Below are 20,414 nucleotides of genomic sequence, written 5' to 3'. Positions count from 1 at the left end.
TGTGTGTGTAGGTGAGCCAGTTTCAGGGTCCTCCTGGTATTTTGCATACTGACTCTCTGGCTTCGAACAGAGCCATCAATCATTGTAGGTGATGACAAGTCAAAATGTCTGCTGTGGAAAGGACGATACTCGACTCCAAAAAAGTCGTTTCTAGTTCAAAAGGAATCATGCAGATTATCATTTTAACTGTGAAGTCATAACTGTAAATTAACGTTATCTATAAACCAGGCATGATCACACTGGCAACAGTCTGCAAATATTCACACCATTGTTGTGTCGTTATTGGTGCCGTCACCTGTTGTTCTAGACATTACCCTGTTGAGCTGCAACGAAAAGCACCCTTTTAGGCTAATTAGTCTATTTTCCCACCTTCTCGTGTAACTACGTGATTGTTTAATGAGATGTGTTAAAACTCTTCCGAATGCACAGCGGTACTTCAGCTGAACAGATCCTACAGTTGAAAAGGTGTTATTAATGACCCTAAGCTGATGGTTTAGGGACATGAACACAGCAAAATCCCTTCATGTTGGTCAAATTTCTTTTGTTTTGTCACATTTATTGTCCCATTATTGTAGATAAATATAAGAACTGTCACGATATCAGATTTTTTTACTATATGATTATTGTGGCCAAAAGAATTCACGATATATATATCGATATAAAGATATTATTGTGATATCTATAGAAAATTTGAAAATAATAATAATGCTTTCAGTCAAATTTTGCTTTAACTTTGTTTATTGTGCATTTTGTCTATTGTTTTGGCAAACTAATTAAACTTTTAGTGGACTTTCTCTCTTGTTATACTCGTTATTTATACCACGTAGCTTTCAAAAACGTGCTCTAGATATATTATGTCACAAAAGTCGACATCAGCGTATTCGTGGTTTGCAGAAACCAATTTTTTTCCTGCCGACCGGGCCGGGACACACCTGTGTTTCTGTTCCCATCAGGAGAAATCACCTCCTCTTGTAGAATCTGTTTCGAGTCGTCCCGTCTTGTTAGACTTCATCATCCCGCTGCCACACACACACACACACTTTATCTACACACCACCATCAGATACCTCTCCCTCCACCTCCCCAGAGTTACATATTACACAGTATAATGTCGGATATCTTCTCCTCCTCCCCGTGTACTTAACCTTGTGTCTCACCTGCGTGTTTTCAAGATAACAGCCAGAGAAATCCCTGCTTCAGCGGCCGGATGCTGCGGGGTTCGCTCGTTCTTTGGATGTATATGGAGGAGGCAGAGGACTCATGGGAAGACTTCTCCCTGGAAATGAAGCATCGTCCACCTTTGTGTGTCAGTTCTGCCTCCTCTCCCCAGCTGCTTTTACACCTACGTCGTCCTCCACCCTCGTCCCTCCCCGTCCCTTCCTCCTCCTCCTCCTCCTCCTCCTCCTCCTCCTCCTCCATCCTCCTCTCCGCTTCACATCAAAGAGGAGAAACACATGAACACAGTGGATGTGTCTTTTAGATGTGGTGCAAATTTAACAGAGCGTTGGAGCTATCAGAGGGTTGTAGTTTCAAATATCCCCTTTTGTTTTTTTAGATTACGTAACATTACGTAACTATTGTAAGTGTTAGAACATTTGGGAGGCTCTCGACCTCGTGCTCACTATATTCCTCGACAAAACTTCGATTTTTTAGTTCCCCTGACATTTTACCAATAAAAACGGCATCAAGCAGAATACACATCACCGGGCTGACAATCCTGACTGCTTCAAAGATAAAGAGACTGAATACTCTACTCTGTTTTTTGAAGGTAAAACACAGGGTGACATGCATCAGGATGTTTAGACGAGCTTAGGAATGAATGCGAATGTGTAGTTTTATGGGAAAGAACAGCGTGACTGTACGGGGACGACCGTTGACTGATCTTCTCTGTGTTATCTGTTGAAAGCGTTGCTGAGAAAGAAAGGAAAAACGAGAGCTTAGAAAGAAGGAATCCCCTACTCTCACATTTATCTCCTGTATCTCCTCGTCTTTATTTATTTCTATCACACACACATAACAACCACACCCAGTGTTTTAGTGCAGTAATTCTTTGGGCGAGTGTTTGCCACAATCAGGATACAATTGTTTTATTGCCCGCTGTCGTACCTGAATATCAGTACACCAATTCACCTCAAGAGCTGCTTCTTTAACAGCAAATCATAATGAAAATTGTAGGTTTAGGAGGCAGAAAGAAAGAAAGAAAGAAAGGAAGGGAGGAAAAAAGTGAGGTGCGCTGTTTGGTTTCTAAGCAACAGTTAACGCTGGGTGCAGCGAGAGCTGCAGGGTGGGTTCCTGAGTTCCCATGTTTCTGCCTTCGTCTCCACATTCTCTTCCTGAGGAATTTGACCCGGCTGACCTCTCTGAATATGTCTGGATTTACCCTCCCCTCCGACACACAATCACAGCGCACTGTAATCGAAAGCCTTTATGAGAGCAAATCTCACTCCCTCTTTTTTTTTGCCTCTTCATCGCAGAGGTAGCCTCGGCCACAAAGCCGTGTGTGCTGTAGCTGACACGCAAGTTGATTTAAAAGGCTTTTGATCAAATTATGCATCCAGTTTTATGATTTGCTACATGTAAAGATATGTATGCGGGTGCAGTTCAAATAAGGACCCTGATGCAACAAAACATTTATACTCCAAAGCTGCACAGCCGTCAAGAATTATCGCTTTGCTCGAACTCGATAAATAAAAACAGAAAGAAGCTACCGGAGAGAACTGTGAGGAGAGACTATGAATATGAAGGGTTAAAGAATTAAATAACAAAATAACAGAAAGAAATGCAAATGATCAGTCTCGGTTTGCATTGAGCAGAACAAGAATTATCACAAATTAATTGAAAACTACTGTATATGTGCACATTAGGGCCGTCAAAGTTAACGTGATAATAACGCGTTAACGCAAACTCATTTTAACGCCACAAATTTCTTTAACGCATTAATGCATCTTGCGATTTTTAGGTTGTAGCGGGCTCTGTTGTAAAGCTGAGTGGAGATACTGTTATTGTATGAAACTAGAAAACCTAAAGAATCCATTGGTACCAATCATGTCGTACTAGCTTGTCGTGAAGGAGGCTAAATATCGCTCCAAACTTGCGCTAAATTTTGGCGAGGAAAAACTGTCATGGCCATTTTCAAAGGGATCCCTTGACCTCTGACCTCAAGATATGTTAATGAAAATGGGTTCCATGGGTACCCACGAGTCTCCCCTTTACAGACATGCCCACTTTATGATAATCACATGCAGTTTGGGGCAAGTCATAGTCAAGTCAGCACACTGACACACTGACAGCTGTTGTTGCTTGTTGGGCTGCAGTTTGCCATGTTATGGTTTGAGCATATTTTTATGCTAAATGCAGTACCTGTGAGGGTTTCTGGACAATATTTGCAATTGTTTTGTGTTGTTAATTGATTTCCAATAATCAATATATACATATATTTGCATAAAGCAGCATATTCACACTCCCATGTCGATACGAGTATTAAATACTCGACAAATCTGTCTTTAAGGATAATTTTGAACAGATAAAAAATGTGTGATTAATTTGCGATTAATCATTATCACACACCGTTACGTACGGCAGCTGTAATTCAAACCTCAAATATATGACTGATGGATAGGAAGGCAGAACTGTTTTGCTGCTATATCTATTAGTGTACGTGTGTATGTATGTGTGTCAGAGAAAGAAGGGATGGTGTGTGTTTGCTCGCGCATGCCTGCAGTGGGGTGAAACATGGAGGTGTATGGGGGACGATCAGACAGAAGGCCATCTGAGAGCACGGTACACACTCCATCTGGACACACATTCACTGTGAAAAAGAGTGTGAAAGAAGAAGAAAGAGACACACAGAGAGAGGGAGAGAAGGTGATGTTATAATCTTGAATTTTAAAAAGCAACCTGTAAAATGTCCACCAATCTCTCACTTCTCCTTTTGACTGATGTTTATCATGTTATACATAGATTGCATAATATCCATTTGCACATTTTAATGTGATGTGTCTACCGCTTTTACAGAAAAACGTAACATCAAATTTAAAAAAAGATATTTAAAAAGGAAAAATAAATGAGGAGAAAAACAAACAAATAAAAAAATGTACATATAAATATATACTGTTTATATACCCTCGCAGTCTGTCATGAGTTTACCCTGCACTCTATGTAGGGTCTATTTGGGCTCTTCCAGTTACATACAATCACTGTTGCTGCTCCAATAAAACCTGTTACTGCAAACCCGAACTCTGCTTCAGTGAGTCCTGGTGGAGTGAGAGGTTTAATATTAACATGTTAATAGTACATGTCAACGGGGGCGTTTTTGGATGCGAGGGGTTGCACTGCTTCCCAGCATTGGACGCTTGATGGGCTGCCACTCGGCACCTGATTGGACGAACACTTTCACTCATGGGCTGTCTGTTCCTGGCTTTCAAACCGGAACCAACATGGCGGCTCGTTTGGAAATGTTTTCTGTTATAACATGAAAATAGTTCATGAAATGTTTCTGGAAACATTTGAGGTGAGAAATAAGCCATGCAGTTGCTGAATCTGTCTTCATTTTCTATTAACAACAGTTAGTTTACACGTTTTTTGGGAGTTTCCAGAGGCGGCGAGTCGCGCTGGACGCCCCTGATTTGTGTTTTTGTAGTGAATTCAGCGGAGGTGCATGCGCCATAAAATTCTATCATCAAGGCTTATGTTATATTATGCAAGAAGGCTCCGCAAGTTGTCGCAGCGCTTGGTCATGCATCAATTTTTGTAACTACCTGGTCTCTCTGCGCGCTGCACTTTTCATTTCAACATGGATGCCATCGAGGGAAGACTGGCCAAGCAGGTTCACCTGTACAGACATCTCTACAACTTTTCACTGAGAAACCACAGGGACAGTCACGTGACATTAAATTCTGTGCTACCAGAATGCATTGCACGACTGCTTACATAGACAATGAATGGGAAGCGTGGAAATGACTAATCCTGAGGAGACGTACCATCACAGGCCCATGTGTGGGGATTTTGTAGAGATTCTTTGAGCCTCTCTCTCTCATTATCAAAAATAAAGCAGAGATGTAAAAAAAAAAACCCACTCATTAAAAAAAGGATAATCCCACAGAACATATAAAAATATACCCACTTTCTTGTTACATTTCCAACATTTATAGTCTATTTTAAACAGTTTGATGGGTGTAAAACATTATCCAGACCATTTTATAATAGATGAACTTACTTCTTGCATCCCTTGAAGCCCGGCCTACATTTGAGTTCATGTCCTGCCATAAATCTCGCCTAATCTCACTATCAAGATAGTGCCATATTTTCTAGATCTGAATGCAACCTACTATGTAAATATTTATATACATTTATATAGAGTATATTTCCAACTGGAGTCCACGTAAACTGGAATAATGGAGGGGATTGTTGATTGAAAGCATCCTCTTGATATCTACATAGCTTGAGGCTTTATTTTATAGCCTGATATTTCTGAAAAAGATTCAACCCAGTCCTGGGCTTTTCCCTTTTCCTCTCTCTGAAATGCCTTCAGGAGGTTTGGATGGAAGTGGCGCTCTGGCGAGCCCCTCCTGACCAGACCTCTGGCCATAGGCGGCGCCAGGGAGGGGCTTGGGGCTTGCTGTAGGATCGCCATAGCACCCCCCCCACACACCCTAGCACCCCCAAGACATTTCTGCGGTTTATTTATGATTTTTAATGTCTTAGAATGGATTTTATTGAGCGAGTCAAAGTGTGCATGCACGTGAGTTTCTGACGGGGGATTTCTGGCGGGTCACGGGGAGAGAAAAGTCATCAAAAATCCACAGCGCCTGGAGCACATTGGACAACGCCGAGAAGCTAGCTATTAAAACTATACAAAACTGTCAACAGCAAACAAAGCATTGTTTATTTCTATTTATTAATAAGAGCATTCACAGACTCAAAGTCAGTTGTTTATGCTGGTCTCTCTCTCTCTCTCTCTGTCGTCGGTCTGTCGCGATGCGAACACAACGCAATGCTCATTCATATAACATTAGGTCTATGGAACGAAATATTATTGATTCATTAGTAGAGGTGTTGGAAACCAGCAGCGTGAGTTTATGATCTCAGAATCTGTTGCTTGCTGCTTGTGTGAAAGCCATGTCCTTGGCATAATTGTGTGAAATGTTATATTGAGGTGCGTTTACGTAGGCAGGCTTGTAACCCGTACATCTATACATCCCTTGAGATGAATATGTTGCCTTGTGTTTAACACAGAATGAAATTGTAACTGTCGCGGAGCAAGTACTGCGTATGTGCACGTATATATACATGTGTCAGAGGTGTTGAAGTAGATATTAAACTGAGGCGACCGGCACATTAATGGGAAACCCTAAATTTCGGAGCACCCGCACTGAAAAGTCAAGCAACCCCATAGCACTAGAAGTCTCTGGCGCCGCCACTGCCTCTGCTGGTTTCTCACGAAATCAAATGTTACACAAAAATCCATCTTGGCAGGCTTCAAGTAATGCGTTTGTGTCTGGCTCGCCAGACAACGGACCAATCGGCGTCCTGTAAGGAGCTACTGCAGCTACGGGCGTGGCTTAGGTGTGTAAGACCCGTTGAGACGACACATAGAGGTGACTGTTCGTTCTAAACAACAATGGCAGCTCCTGAAGAGGTAAGCGTAGACTTTGCAATAGCATCAGTTATATCAGAACTGGAGAGTAATTCTTCATTGAAAGAAGAGCAAAGAACGGCACTGAAGGCGACCTGCCAAGTATTTTTAGTGCCTGCCCTTTCCCAAACAGTTTCCAATGACGGCTTCTCAGATGGTTCTGTGTAACAAACCATCTGACAGGGTCAGCTTAACTGCCTCTGGCTCACCCCTCACAACCAACGCATTGGCCTCAAGCACATTTATACTTTCCCGCATAGATGATTGCTATCAGAATATTAATAATGAGATCAGTCGTGTGTGTGTGTGTGTGTGTGTGTGTGTGTGTGTGTGTTTTTGAGTGAGTGAGCATCTCTGTGTCTGTCCACGGCTAATCTCGCATACCGCTGCACCAAACTGCATAATACTTTGGGTGCTCATTTATGGCTGCATGCTCAAGGACCTCCCGTGGTTGCAGTGACTCAAACACCTTTCATTACCCGTTTGATGCTGCCATTGATTGACTGCTGACTCCTCACTCACTACTACACAGCTGAGTGCATCATCGCCGCCGCTCAGCCGCTGCTCTGTGGCCAGAGACACAGTCGGGGAAATCAGTTTGCTCACTTTTATTGTTTTGGACGGTGTGTTTGGCTAACAACTAACAGAACTACCAGTACACACACTGCTGAGTGCATTGCCACTGCTCACCGCCGCTCAAGTTTGTATGAAGTCTCTTATACGATGACTTTGAGCCGATTGCCTGAGTAGGTTACCACAAAAATACTCCTCAATACCCAAGAAGTTTTGGATTGTGTGGGATTACAAGCAGCACTCACTGCTTTGCCTAGCCTAGAGCGTGCTTATTGGGTTGCTTATTATCAACCTCACATTTGTGGGAGACTTGTGGGTTCCATAAAACCCATTTTCATTCACATACTTTGAGGTCAGAGGTCAAGGGACCCCTTTGAAAAAGGCGATGCCAGTTTTGCCTCAGTCAAAATTTAGCTTAAGTTTGGAGCGTTATTTAGGCTCCTTCACAACAAGCCAGTATGACATGGTTGGTACCAATGGATTCTTTAGGTTTTCTAGTTTAATATGATGCCAGTATCTTCACTCTAGCTCTAAAACTGACTACCCAAATTTGCGTTACCGCGTTAACTTTGCCAGCCCTATTTTGAATACTTTTAACGACCCCTCTATGGTAACTGAGATATTACATTTATTCATTGTTTTTGGGGAGGGTAGTGAATATGTGTGTTAGTTAGTCATCCTTGGGCAAGATACTGAACCCCAAATTGCTCCCGAAGGCTGTGCCATCGGTGTGTGAACGAGCATTCGTTTACATCCTGATGAGCAGGTGGCACCGTGTCTGTCATCAGGGTATGAATGTGTGTGTGAATGTTGACATGGAGTGTAAAGTGCTTTGAGTGCTCGGCAGTGTTGCCAACTCTTTTCCAATGAAAGTAGCTAGCACTATAGCTCCAAATGTTGCTCAAAATCGGCAGATTACGTCATATGCTAATTTGCATATATAACGTCATCGTGCATCATTTGCATAAAGCTTAGTGGTCGTGTCGGCTGACTGCCTGAGAGAGGAGAGGAGAGACCCTGTGCTGTTGGCAGCAGAGCTGTGGACTGTGATTCTTCTGAGCAGCATGCATGGGAATGAATTACATAATATATTTCTCGCTTTTTTTCCTGATGTGAAGAATGCTGGGTACACACTACATGAGAATAAAGCCGGTTTTGCGCCCCGATTCCTCGCTTCTGACAATCGTCAGCAAAGTCCCGATTTTTTTAATGGTTCTAAAGTTTATCTTTCCAGATATTCCTGTAGTGTGAGGCATGTTAAGAGCGTTTTTTACATCCCTCCGATCGGCTTGGAAGTCCATCCTAGCCGCACCGATTTCAAATCATAGATATTAAACATGTTCAATATTTACGATGGGATATCCTGTTATGTGTTGGGAACCCAGAGGACAGCCGATGACGCAGTCACATGAGAAAGAACGATAGCCAATTGAGAACCAAGCTGACGGAAGCGCAAGGACAACAACTGCCATCATGGCGGCCGCGTCTAATGCATCAGCTAAAGCAAAACACGAAGCATAAAATAGTAATAAGATGGAGCTCAGAAATGGAGGACCAGCTTGTTGATTTGTGGCAACAACACAAGTGTTTATTTAATGTGTCTCCATGACTTCATCCATCCATCCTTTCTGAATTCTCAGTACAAAGTAGTGCAGAAACTAACAACGCAATTCATCCTGCCCGCTATGTTTGTTTACGTTTCATCACGAGAGATTTTGCGAGATTTCTGTTTTTTTGAGAGTCGGGACTCGTTGCTCTCCACACACTATAGGAACAAAACTGTTCAATTTATCATAACATGTTATGTGTGGGCTCTCTCACATTTTGAACATCTGTTAAGATTTAAAAAATCTTTTAGTGTGGGCCGGCCTTAAGAAATAAAGTCGCTAAGAGGGTCTGAAAAGTTCCTAAATCTAGCGACAAAGTTGCAAAGTTGGCAAAACTGGTGGTCAGAAGACTAGAAAGGCAGCTATATAAATGCAAATCCATTTACCATTTAAGAAAAATGAATGAACATTTGCTACAAAATCTGTAAACTTGAGGAACACATTTTTAATTGTTTTAATTTCCGTTGTTTTGTGGGTCAGTACGTGCACGCAGACACACAGCCCGTATATGCAATAGCTGCTCGCTTTTAAATCAGCCGCACCCACACTGAAAACCGCATAATCTTAAATCTTGCAAACTCACACATACACACACGCGTTATTGCAGAGGTGTTGAGAGAGTTGACCTGTGGCCTCGTAATCAGCGCTCAACGTGCTCCAGTGTGTTATATAAGGGAGCAGCGAGTGCTAGTCAGATCCTCCTACAGATGCCTGAGCAGTCACGACTAACGCGGATGTTCTCCATCCATCCACTCAGCCTGGCGAACGCAGACTTCACCTTAGCCTCTGCTCCTCAGTCCCACACAAACACACACACACACTAGCACATGTGTGGTTACATTTACAGGGTGCATATGTTCGTTCCCACAAGTATGTAAAAGCAATAAAATTAAGTATTTATGATATGGGATTTGTGATGTGTTGGGGATGGAGAATCTGAAGGGGGGGTGAATGGAGGTTCAGGAAAGAGGCAGATCTAAAATCAGATCCTCCCAAATGTTACACCTCCAGTGCTAAATGTTTCTGCTTTGTGATATACGTGATATGATCGACTCCTGCTCGTTCTACAAATCCCCGAAGGTCCCGCATCCTTTTAGATGCATTTTTCCGGTCTCAAGGAAAAGGTTATTTCACCACAGACCTGCAGCAGCCTTTGGGACCTCGGTACCTCGGGCTCTGAGAAGCCTGTAGCTGAGAATAGCAGGCAGATCCTACCCACCATCTGATGTTTTTCATGCAGCACTGTCTGCAGGGAGAGAGATGAACCCTGATGAATAAATATGAAGATAACCTGCACCTCTACTGCACTTTTTCTCTTCCCGTTCCCCATATGGTTCTACTGAAGAGAAGGATAGGGGAGGAAAAAAAAAAGAAAATCTCAGATTTTTCAAAAGAAGCCTCTGGGCCATTGTATTCGTCTATGTGCTCGTGCATGCGTGCGTTTGTGTGTATCTATCTATCTCTCTTTGTGTGCCGCCATCTGAATGCGTGCATACACATTAGTGTGTAGTAGTTGTTTGTGTGTGTGTGTGTGTGTTTGTGTGTGTGGGCGGCACTGTGTAGGAGTGTGCAGTAGCTTTTTGACAGAGCCTCCAGTAGCATGTATTTGCGAATCTTTTGTTTTATTCTCCATCTCCTATTCAGCTCTGCAGTAATCACACCTAGCAGTGCTGCTCAAGTGCTGCTGCCCTTGAATGAAGAGAAACATAAAAAGAGGGCTCTTTAAAGACTCATTTTCACAGGTCATCCTGCCCCAGTCATCACAGCTGAATGCTGACAGTAATGATGATCATTAAGATATAATAATTTACATTATAATAATAAATTTCTCAACCATAAATCAGTGCAACAAACAAGCTAGGAAACTAACAACCACAAATACGAAACCCAAACCTGTTGCGTATGTGAAATCTGTTTTGAATATGTAAATACTTTGATATCAGCAGCGGTTGGTGCACTTCCTGGGCATGGCTGGTTTAGTCTGGCTGAGTAGGAAAGAGATGTGGGTGGGGGATCCATCCATTCAGGGCCAAAGTGTACCTTGTTTTGACTCTCGGCAGGTCTGCAGTGACGAGAGCAAGCAGGCAGAACAAAGCGTTTCACAGGAAAAGACAGAGAACACTGTGAAAACAGTGACACTCAAAAGTAAAGTGCTTGGCTCATAACACAAATACCGTTTTGTTTAGATATTCTTTTTCACCGTTATTTTTTAGATCATGCTTTTAATGCCTCCGAGCCGACAAGAGCCGTGGACTGAGGCGTTATGTTTTCAGGTTGTCCGTGCATCCGTCCATCTGTCTGTCCATATCTCAGGAACACGAGGAGGGAATTTCTTCAAATTTGGCACAAACGTCCACTTGGATTTTGGTTGTCAAAGGTCACTCTGACCTCACAAAACATGTTTTTGGTCATAAGTCAAGAATTCATCTGCTAATTCTGACAATTTCACACAAATGTATAATAGAATAAAATGATGAAGTGATGACATTTTGGACAGACAAGGATATAAACTGCAACTTGTTGGCGGAGGCATACGACCACGAGGCAGACATTCTAGCTGTACAGTAATAGCAATGACAAGTTTGTGGAACACAAATGGCTAATTTACATTACAAATAATGTGATTCCATTAACCTGAAACTGATTAAACAACAGCTGAGTTTTATTTCTTCAAATAAATATAACTAATTCAACATGATTGTAGTTAAATATTTGGAGTTAATATCCTGTGATATACTATTTAGTAAATTTCCTCAATGTATTTTAAGTCTCCTGTACGAACATGACGCATGTCCCAAATGTAACATTGCATTAGATAGATAGATAGATGTACTTTATTGATCCCAAATTGGGAAATTCTAGTGTTACAGAAGCAAGTTATCCAGGCAATGTACAGGAACAGTAAATATACACTAGAGATAAATACCTATAGTAAACACAATATAAAGAATATATTAGAATACACTATAAATATAGCAGACTACTACAACTAACTTAGAAAATATAAAATACAAACATAGAAAAACAATGACATACTATATACATCATTTTTGCTTTAAAATAAAAATCAGTCACACTTGGTAAGTGTTAGAAGAAATACACTCTTTACTGGTTATTTTAGATGTTAGGACCAAAGTCACAGCTTGATTCTCATCTATTTGCGTAGTTCTTGCGTCATTTGCAGATAATACAAAAGGTTATGAAGTACGTGTTTCACCCACATTTACTGATGAAATCCAGAGGATTATTTGAGGAGATGACTGAAACCCAACCTGTCATAAGATAGTACTCTGCCCTGCACCACTTTTCCATGTCTTTAACTGGAGGTTTGTCTCTTTTTGATGGATTTTATTCACTCTTCCATGTGGGTCTCCACACTGAGTGAAGGGTTGATGAACACGCTAGATGAGCCGAAGGTTTCATTGAAAGAATAAAAGCACAAAAATACAAAAGTACTTTTCGTGAGAAACAAAACAAAATAAAACATCTACGCTGAATTACTGAGAAAACAAATTTACACAAAACCTGTTTGGAGGGATTTATGTCTCACTGATCAGTGGAAGTACAATTTATAAACTACTTTGTAATTTCTTAATTTTCTGTGTTTATATACAAATAACTTTTTTTTTATCATATTTGCTCAACGTTACCGACTGCAGCTTTGAGAGTTAGCATGAAGAACTGTAATGGATATTCCTCATCGGGACACATGACAAATTGTGGTATGTACTGTATGATGTCAACAGGCTGTCTTCCTTTAATGCTGTGTAAAAGGCAGGACTGCCATCTTCATGTTCAGCTTAGTGCATCAACAATTCATGTGATAACTGGCAGCGGACTGATGAAGAGCAACTGTGAGAATGAGACGGAGCATATTGTGATTCTATATGAATAATGTAAGCTAAAAACAGACAGTGGCACCACAGATACATGATGTTCTCTCTTTCGGTGGTAATGGGACAAGTAAGGTCTAGTTAATATGCTGACTGTCAAGATAATGAGAGGTTTTAACATGGATCACCCTTACAGACCTGTATGGGAATAAATCATGAGGCATGCATACATAGGCGTGTGCATGTGTCGTTAAAATTATCTTTGTAATTGCCCATCTACCATGTTTGCATTAAAATACAATAGCTCTATGTCTCTGTTTTGTGGCTTTAGGGAGATAAATAGTACATACACCCATAATTAATTGTACAGCTTTGTGTGTGTGAACGCTGCAAACGGCAGTTCATGAATGCCGGCGAGATCAGAGAGACACAGAGAGAGACATGTATTGCCCCATGTAGAGAGATGTGAAGTCAATGATGTGTTGTGCAATAATGGAGTCATATTTATGCCTCATTTGTGCTGCCAAAACTCCCAGCATCTCACAGCCAGTCTCAGCTTCCACACTTAATGCATCCGATCTGCACACCGCCGTATAGCTCTGACACCACCTAACACCAAAAATCAATCATTTATAGGCAAATGTGTGTTTGCAGTCAGCCTTGTGCCCGTAAGGCCTGTTCTACGTCCCGGGGATGATATCGAACGTGGAGAAGAGTGCTCAAGAGGTCAAAGAAAATTGAAGCCTCAGAGAAGCTGTGAAAACAGGCTGTTTTAAAGCCAGAGAACATTGGATTTGTGAGCTCAAGGCCTTCGCTACAGAGCGGCCTTATGACTGCGTAGGTGGCTGGGCCGAGCAGCGTTGCGTTAGCAGGCAGGGGAGAGATATATTAACAGCAGGAATGCTGTAGATCGTCAATTACCAGGACTTCTGCACTGACAGTTCTTCCTCTAGCGCTTAGCCAGAGGTCTTTTGAGTTCATTTCACCTACCTCTGTCACCTAGCCCTCCACCCCCGCACATCCCATAATAATCCTCTCCATAAGGGGACAGCGGGACGCGCCACACGGGGCGGGGGGTGGCAGTTATTTAGTGAACTCTCAGCTGCTCATTTCCACGAGCAGAGCTGGTGCGAGTAATGGCCACGCTGGATGATTTGTCAAGATTTGAGGTGGGATCAGTGGTCAACCTCCGGGTCTGAGACGTGAAGCCAATGCTGAAGTGCCTTAAACTTGCATTCTCTCTAATATCAAGAAGGGGGCGACTCCTCTGGTTGCAAAAAGAAGTCAAATTTTGTAGAAGTCTATGAGAAAATGAGCCTACTTCTCACTTGATTTATTACCTCAGTAAACATTGTAAACATGAGTTTATGGTCTCAATCGCTAGTTTCAAGTCTTCTTCAATACAGCATGATGTTCATTTAGTAAATTATGGTCCCATTTTGAGTCAAATAGACCCTAAAGCATGGGATGCTTACCTTGTGATCGACAGGTTACTACCACGCCAGTGTCCGGTCTGGGAGTGTGTTTTCAGTTCATGAAAGTTAATTGTAACATTTCAGTCGCCTATAAATATCTTCAGCGTTCGGTTGTACTTAGCTCCACCCTCTCCTGTCACTTCTGGTTGCAAAGAACCAAGATGGCGACAACCAAAATGCCAAATTCAAAGCTTTAAAATGTCAGTCCACATACCAATGGGTGACGTCACGGTGACTATGTCCCCCTTCTTATATACAGTCTATGGGTAGGATGAGATGCAGAGCAAGATTATAGCAACCAGGCCAATTATTCATGATACTTTTGTTTCTTCAAATTTATGAGCTTTGGGTTAAAAAAAAGACTTATTAAGTTATTAACTGTTATCGCCGACACAGCAAGAGACTACAGACATATTGCTTCATTTGACAAAGGTGTCAGGTATGCATGAGTTGCGTGTATTTGTGGCTGTTTGCTTGGTCAGCAGGTCATGATTTATTCCTCCCATCGGTAAGACTGTTGGGGATGTGGAAATATCAAATGCTAAGAGGTTTATTAATTTTCTCCGCTCGTGATTCTCATCTCTCAAAAATGCTGTGCTGGTGGAGACGGTGGTGGTTGGTGTTCACCAGTCGTCCTCTGCCAGGAAGCAACTTGGATGAGGTGAGGAAAGTAAGGGAGGAAAGTGAAGAGAAGGAGACAGATGTGAATTGAACTAGGATGATGGTTTACTTGCTAAAAGTCCAAAACTTCAGTCGACTAGAGAGGTCAACATATGATGCACTCACCCTTTATAGACCTGACAGGTGGCTTTCAAAAGTCTGGTGCTTTGCAGAGGACAGAAACTGTAGTTAGTTTGGACTCACAGCAGTAGATTCCAGTGGTGACCCAGAACTTCTTAAACCACTGTGCATGCAGATGCTCAGTATGTTCCAAACACTCATACTCCAGACTTAGCTAAGTACTGTGCTTGCCTTTTTGCCATCTGAAAACCCAGCCCCGGCACACCGTTCTGACACCAGAATTTAAGGGACTGAATTCAACAAATTTTGCAGCTTTCAAGACTTCACGAAACGACTGGCCAGGTATGCAGAGTGGTGCAAGTAGGCGGGATTTGAATTATTCACACAACCTCTTCAATCACTTTTGCATCACAATGAATGCTTCCAAGGAGCGATCATCCGAGTGTGTGTGCCTTCATCTCTATTTGTACGATCCATTGCATCAAGATGCAGAGCTCTTGGAGAGAGGTCAGTGAGGCAGTATAGGATGCAGCCAGGAGAGGATGACAGCAGGCTTTTCGCCTTCACCTTCGAGAGTGGCCGTTCGGATCAGGTAAAAACGCTTCTGCGTCAGACAAACTAGTTAATTTCAAGCATACTGAACCATTCCCTCACATGGCTAACTTGACGTAACCTGACCCACCAGATGGTTTGTTACACAGAACCATCTGAGAAGCCGTCATTGGAAACTTTTTGGAAAAAAGCAGGCACTTTAAAAAAATACTCTGATTGGATAAACCATCTGTCAATCAAACTCTTGCCGAAGCCAGTTGGGAGAAGAGCGAAAACGTCTTTTCAATCGAGAAAAAGCTTCAGTGCCGTTGTTTTGCTCTTCTTTCAATGAAGAAATACTCTCCCGTTCTGATAGAACTGATGCTACTGCAGCATCTACGCTAACATCTTCAGGAGCTGCCATTGTTGTTTAGAGAGAACCGTCGCATGCACCGGCTCGCCGGACACAAACGCATCACTTGAAGCCTGACGAGATGGATTTTTGTGTGATTCTTGCGGGAATCCAGCTGCTGTGCAAGGTTACACCTGATACTGCACTTCCAATAAACAACAAAAAGTCAGATCTGGGGTGCCAGTATCAGTTTTAAAAGGTCCCTAAATATGTTTCCTTTCTCCACATGTGCATGACCTCAAGTGAATGGCAGCACTAAGGAAAGGAAGAAGTAGTGAATGGAATTTTTTAAGGGCGATTGAAAAAAATCCACCCAAGGAGAGTTTTACACATCCGAAAGGGTTAAAATAGTAAGATGGGAACGAAGGTATGAGTCTGGGCTTGAGGCGGCGGAGCCGTTGCGCGCCTTTTTGTTGTTTGGTGCGAGGTGATGATATCTCCAATTCATTTGTGGTATGCCAGGTATATCTGTGGGCGAGCAGTTTGGCCATAGGGTATGTCCCATTCTTTTGCCGTTTGTCATGAGTGTAAGTGTGTGTGTGTGTGTGTGTGTGTGTGTGTGTGTGTGTGTGCGTGTGTGTCAGAGTGTATCTGCATTCTGTGGATTCCTGGTGTGCAGGTTGCATGTGGGAGCAGAGAGAAAGCACCTGGCTGAGAGGTGAGTCACAGACGCAGGTAATCGTTCTGACATTTAATTCTAATGAAGCACTGGGAAGATAATGGTACCTATTGGCATTAGCAGACAAACACACACACACACACACACACACGCACGCACACACACTACTGCATGCACAATCCAAGCAAACAAATGCACACACAAAAAGCCCTCCTCAACACTTACCACGGTAAAACCTGTGCTCAAGACCCTGACTCATACACATTAAGGCAGAGAGTGCGGAGGAGGGAGAAGTGTATCGAGGCCCCAGACGAGATGACAGTCAAAAGGACACTTACACAGCCAAACAGTGCAAGCACTAACAGGAGGCAGACGGCGGGGATGGAGGAAGAGGGATGGAGAGGGTACAGAGGTGACTAATGCAGGAGATGCTGATTAGCTTACTTGAAAACACGAGTCGGAGAGTTAGAGAGAAATAGAAAGCGAGTTCATAGTTTCTGCAGCCGAGTACATTGAAAACTCTCAAATATTTCACTTCGGAGGACGAGGGGGGTAAATATTCTCACAAGTAATATTGCAGTCAAACAAAGAGTGGGCAGTTTCACAAGCTGAAACATTTCCAGTTGGTCTCTGATTGCATTTATTCGAAAATGTGAAGATGCAGTAAATTAAAGTGGGGTTTTCTCAGTTGCCAGTCCGTGCATTTGCATGTACAATAATAATACAGTCATGCATGTGTGTGTGTGTGTGTGTGTGTGTGTGTGTGTGCAGAGCTCATCAGCATGTTTAAGGTCACGTCTGATGTCACCGTGCTTCCCCTCAGTGAAAGGGTTGACGGCTGATTGTGGTTTGTCCCTGAGTCACTGTGGTTTCCCTCTATCTCTACCAGATATAGCCGTGTGTGTGTGTGTGAGAGAGAGAAAGAAAGAAAGAGAGAGATAGCAAGAGAATGACCAAAGGAGTGAGAGACTTTTCAGTTTCGCGATGTGAGTCAGATGTGACTGCTCCCTCACTCCGTCATAAATGGCAGGGTAAATGTTAGGACACGGGGTCGCCCTCCATGCCGCAGAGATCACAGCTCCGTTGCTCGCTCGTTTTGCTTCTCAGAGTTTTGTTTTTTTTGTGGGTTTTTTTTTTGTTCTTGTGCCCACACACACCAAATAACACAAAGTACAAAAGCCGTCATTTAGTTAACCTCTGTCAGAGTTTTGATGTTTTTGACACACTGTAAAACGCCCATGTGGTTTTGGGAAATTCTGCCTTTGAATTTCTTGCTCTTTTGTTCTGTCTCCCCCCTCCACCATCCTCCAAGAACAGTCACTATTTGCTGATTGTCAGCTTGTGCAAAGACTACAATGACTTTATGAGTGACTGTGTATTAAAAAGAGAGAGAGAGAGAGAGAGAGACGCCGAGAAAAAAAATGCATGTTTGATGAGAGCCCTAGAAATTTCTCTTGTTGCTCTGGTAACAACAAGGACAGATTCAGGTGAGCATCTGTGTAAAAAAGAGTGCGAGTGCAGACAAACTATGCTTGCAATTTATGTTGTTTAAACGCGGCTGCGGATAACGCGCTGTGATTTTGTCTTTTTACACGGTGCAACAGGTCCTGATCCTCCTCTCTTGTCAGTCAAAGCAGCATATTACTCGCTAACATTTGTTTGTGCACATCATTCTGCCGATCCTTTCACTACTCGAGTAAGCTCAGCCTCGTTCCTTTCATTCGTTTAATAGTGGTTTGGCCTCACTAATGTACGTCTCTCCTGCACGACTTTCAGTCAGTTTCTATGGCAGTGTAGCATTAGTGGCCTTTGCTGTCAACGCATCTTTTCTTTATTTGGGGATAGAGGGGGATTTTCTTTGGATTGTTGCCCCCCTGCCCCCTAAGTACATCCTTGTATCTCCATTAAACATGACGCTTTTCATCAGATTCAAAACAGACAGTCCCTTTCACCAGGTTGTCACGCCCTCGTCATTGTGCCGCTATTTGACGATGAATCCCGCGGCTGCAAAAAAAAAAAAAAAGTCTTGAAAACTGACAGTCACTTCTCAGGCGTGGACCTTTTTTAAACAATGTTTCAATTTTACTTTCGAATGAATGTTTTTTTTCTTTTGTTTTTTTTTGTTGCCTGCCGAAAGCCCGTGTTTGAGTGGTGGAGGTGAAACCCATTATAAGATGTGTCGGCGGAAAGAGGAGAGAGAGAATGAGTGAGAGGGGGAGAGAGTGGCTCTGTGGTGTTCGATGAGTGGGCTGCCATGCATTCTTTTAGCCTTATTCACTGAGTAAGCGTGGGCGGCTAATTCGTGTTTGCATTCACCAGGTTTACCTAAGGGGGAAATGTTTTATTATATGCTGTCTTTGAAATCGATGACTAATTGTGCTCTTTTTTTTCTCTCCCTCTCCATCCGCTCGTCTCGTGTCTATCCATCTCCCTCAGCTCCATTTTCTCTCCCGATCCCTGCCTTCTTTTCCCCCTTCGTGTCTCTCAACACTGTCCCCTTCTGGACTTGGATCTGAGGGTGTTTTGGGTGACGGTCTTGCAAAAGGGAGGATGAGGAATCTGGGCTGTTACAGTCTGTCAAGGTGCACTGTAGGACTGCTGCAACATACAGGTGTGATACTCACATTTTTTTCCATCAGCTGAATCTTTCAGAGAAAAACACAAAGAGCTCAGGAGAGCAATACAGACATGGCCTTGGGAACTGTGGAGAAAAGAATACATAGAGATCTTAAAAAAATGGAGTGAGAGTGTGATTAAGAGGCAATAAGACAGTTGGAAAAAAAAAAACGAAGAGAGAGAAAGAAGTGCATTCTCCCGACATGAGTCACTTCTGAGTGAAAGCTTTGTAATTTAAGCCACACACGGTGAAGGAGAAAGAGAGCAAGAGGGACAGATGGAGCGATACAGAGGGAAAAAGCGGACAGATGTAGACGTTATCCAATGCAAAAAATCCCCAGCTTTAACCACAGCACCGTTGGGGGGTTCAATTAATTAATGGCTTGACTCCAACTTACAATAATTACACACTAAGTACTGAAGCTGACTACAGGTAAACACAACATGTACTTTATGTTGGCATTCTTTTTAAGTGTATGTGAACCACAGGGTCACTTATACACTTTACCTCCTAAGTAAACACACACTTCACCACATCCTCATCATTCACTTCATTTCCTTTTCTTTCCAATTTGCAAACAGTTCATTCATTCAACCTTTTCTTAAATCTAGAGGAATCATTGAGGGCACGCCCTCATTTTCAGAATACAGAATTAATACACACATAAAGAAATTAACGAGAAAGCAAACAACCAGATATAATAACAGACGACGTATTCTCATATGATGTCTTGTGAAAAATTAATTCCTCCTTTTTTCTACGAATGTCCAGCAACACGTCAATTTACGCTCGTTACATGCGTACAGTCTTTTCAAAATAAACTTCTGTCTTCACAGAAAACAACTTCCTTAGGTTTAGGCAAGATAGAAATAATTAGTTTGGCTTTGGAAAAGAATGTGGTTTGGGTTAAAATAACTCTGGAAGTGGCTTTACTTAAGTACAGAAGCTACGTGACAAATAAATCAACGTTGACTTCTGGTTTCACACGAGGTACGAACACCGGTCTCCTGGGCGAAAGTCTGGTGTTTTTTTTACCCAGCCATCCACCCCGATCTCTTCTCTTCGCAGGTTCGCCGCTATTTGTATTTCATGGTTCACGATTACTTAGATTACACACAAATTGATTTTATGGGATGTACACGATTTACAGTGCATTACTTTTTGTAGGTATAGCTACGAACGGTGTATGAGAACAGCCTGCAACAGAACGCAGTTAAAAACAGTTAGATTCATGAGCGGAGTAGTTTGTAATCATGTTTTTAAATTGACCTTTAGGTATAACTGTGTTAAATTTGAATGTGTGTTGTAAAGTGTTCCAAGAGTGTGCAGCAGTTTTGCCCAAATATAGTGTTTAGTGTTTTCGGGACTTCAAG

At 42.4% G+C, this 20,414-nt stretch overlaps 1 long non-coding RNA gene across 4 annotated transcripts in view; it reads left to right on the top strand.

Annotated features, from left to right (window-relative positions):
- The window catches only part of LOC141781829 (uncharacterized), a 132,126-nt gene that overhangs the window by 82,581 nt on the left and 29,131 nt on the right, over positions 1-20,414 (top strand). For 3 of the 4 annotated variants that reach the window (XR_012596955.1, XR_012596957.1, XR_012596956.1), the window contains exon 2: positions 18,861-19,035. The exons of the other annotated variant lie outside the window; for it this stretch is intronic. This is a non-coding gene — a long non-coding RNA (uncharacterized LOC141781829). The remainder of the gene's footprint in view (positions 1-18,860; positions 19,036-20,414) is intronic. 4 annotated transcript variants of the gene reach the window in all.

This window comes from Sebastes fasciatus, chromosome 14 (genome assembly GCF_043250625.1).
Source record: "Sebastes fasciatus isolate fSebFas1 chromosome 14, fSebFas1.pri, whole genome shotgun sequence".
NCBI classification, from domain to species: domain Eukaryota; kingdom Metazoa; phylum Chordata; class Actinopteri; order Perciformes; family Sebastidae; genus Sebastes; species Sebastes fasciatus.
This window is presented reverse-complemented; position numbering and strand designations above follow the sequence as displayed.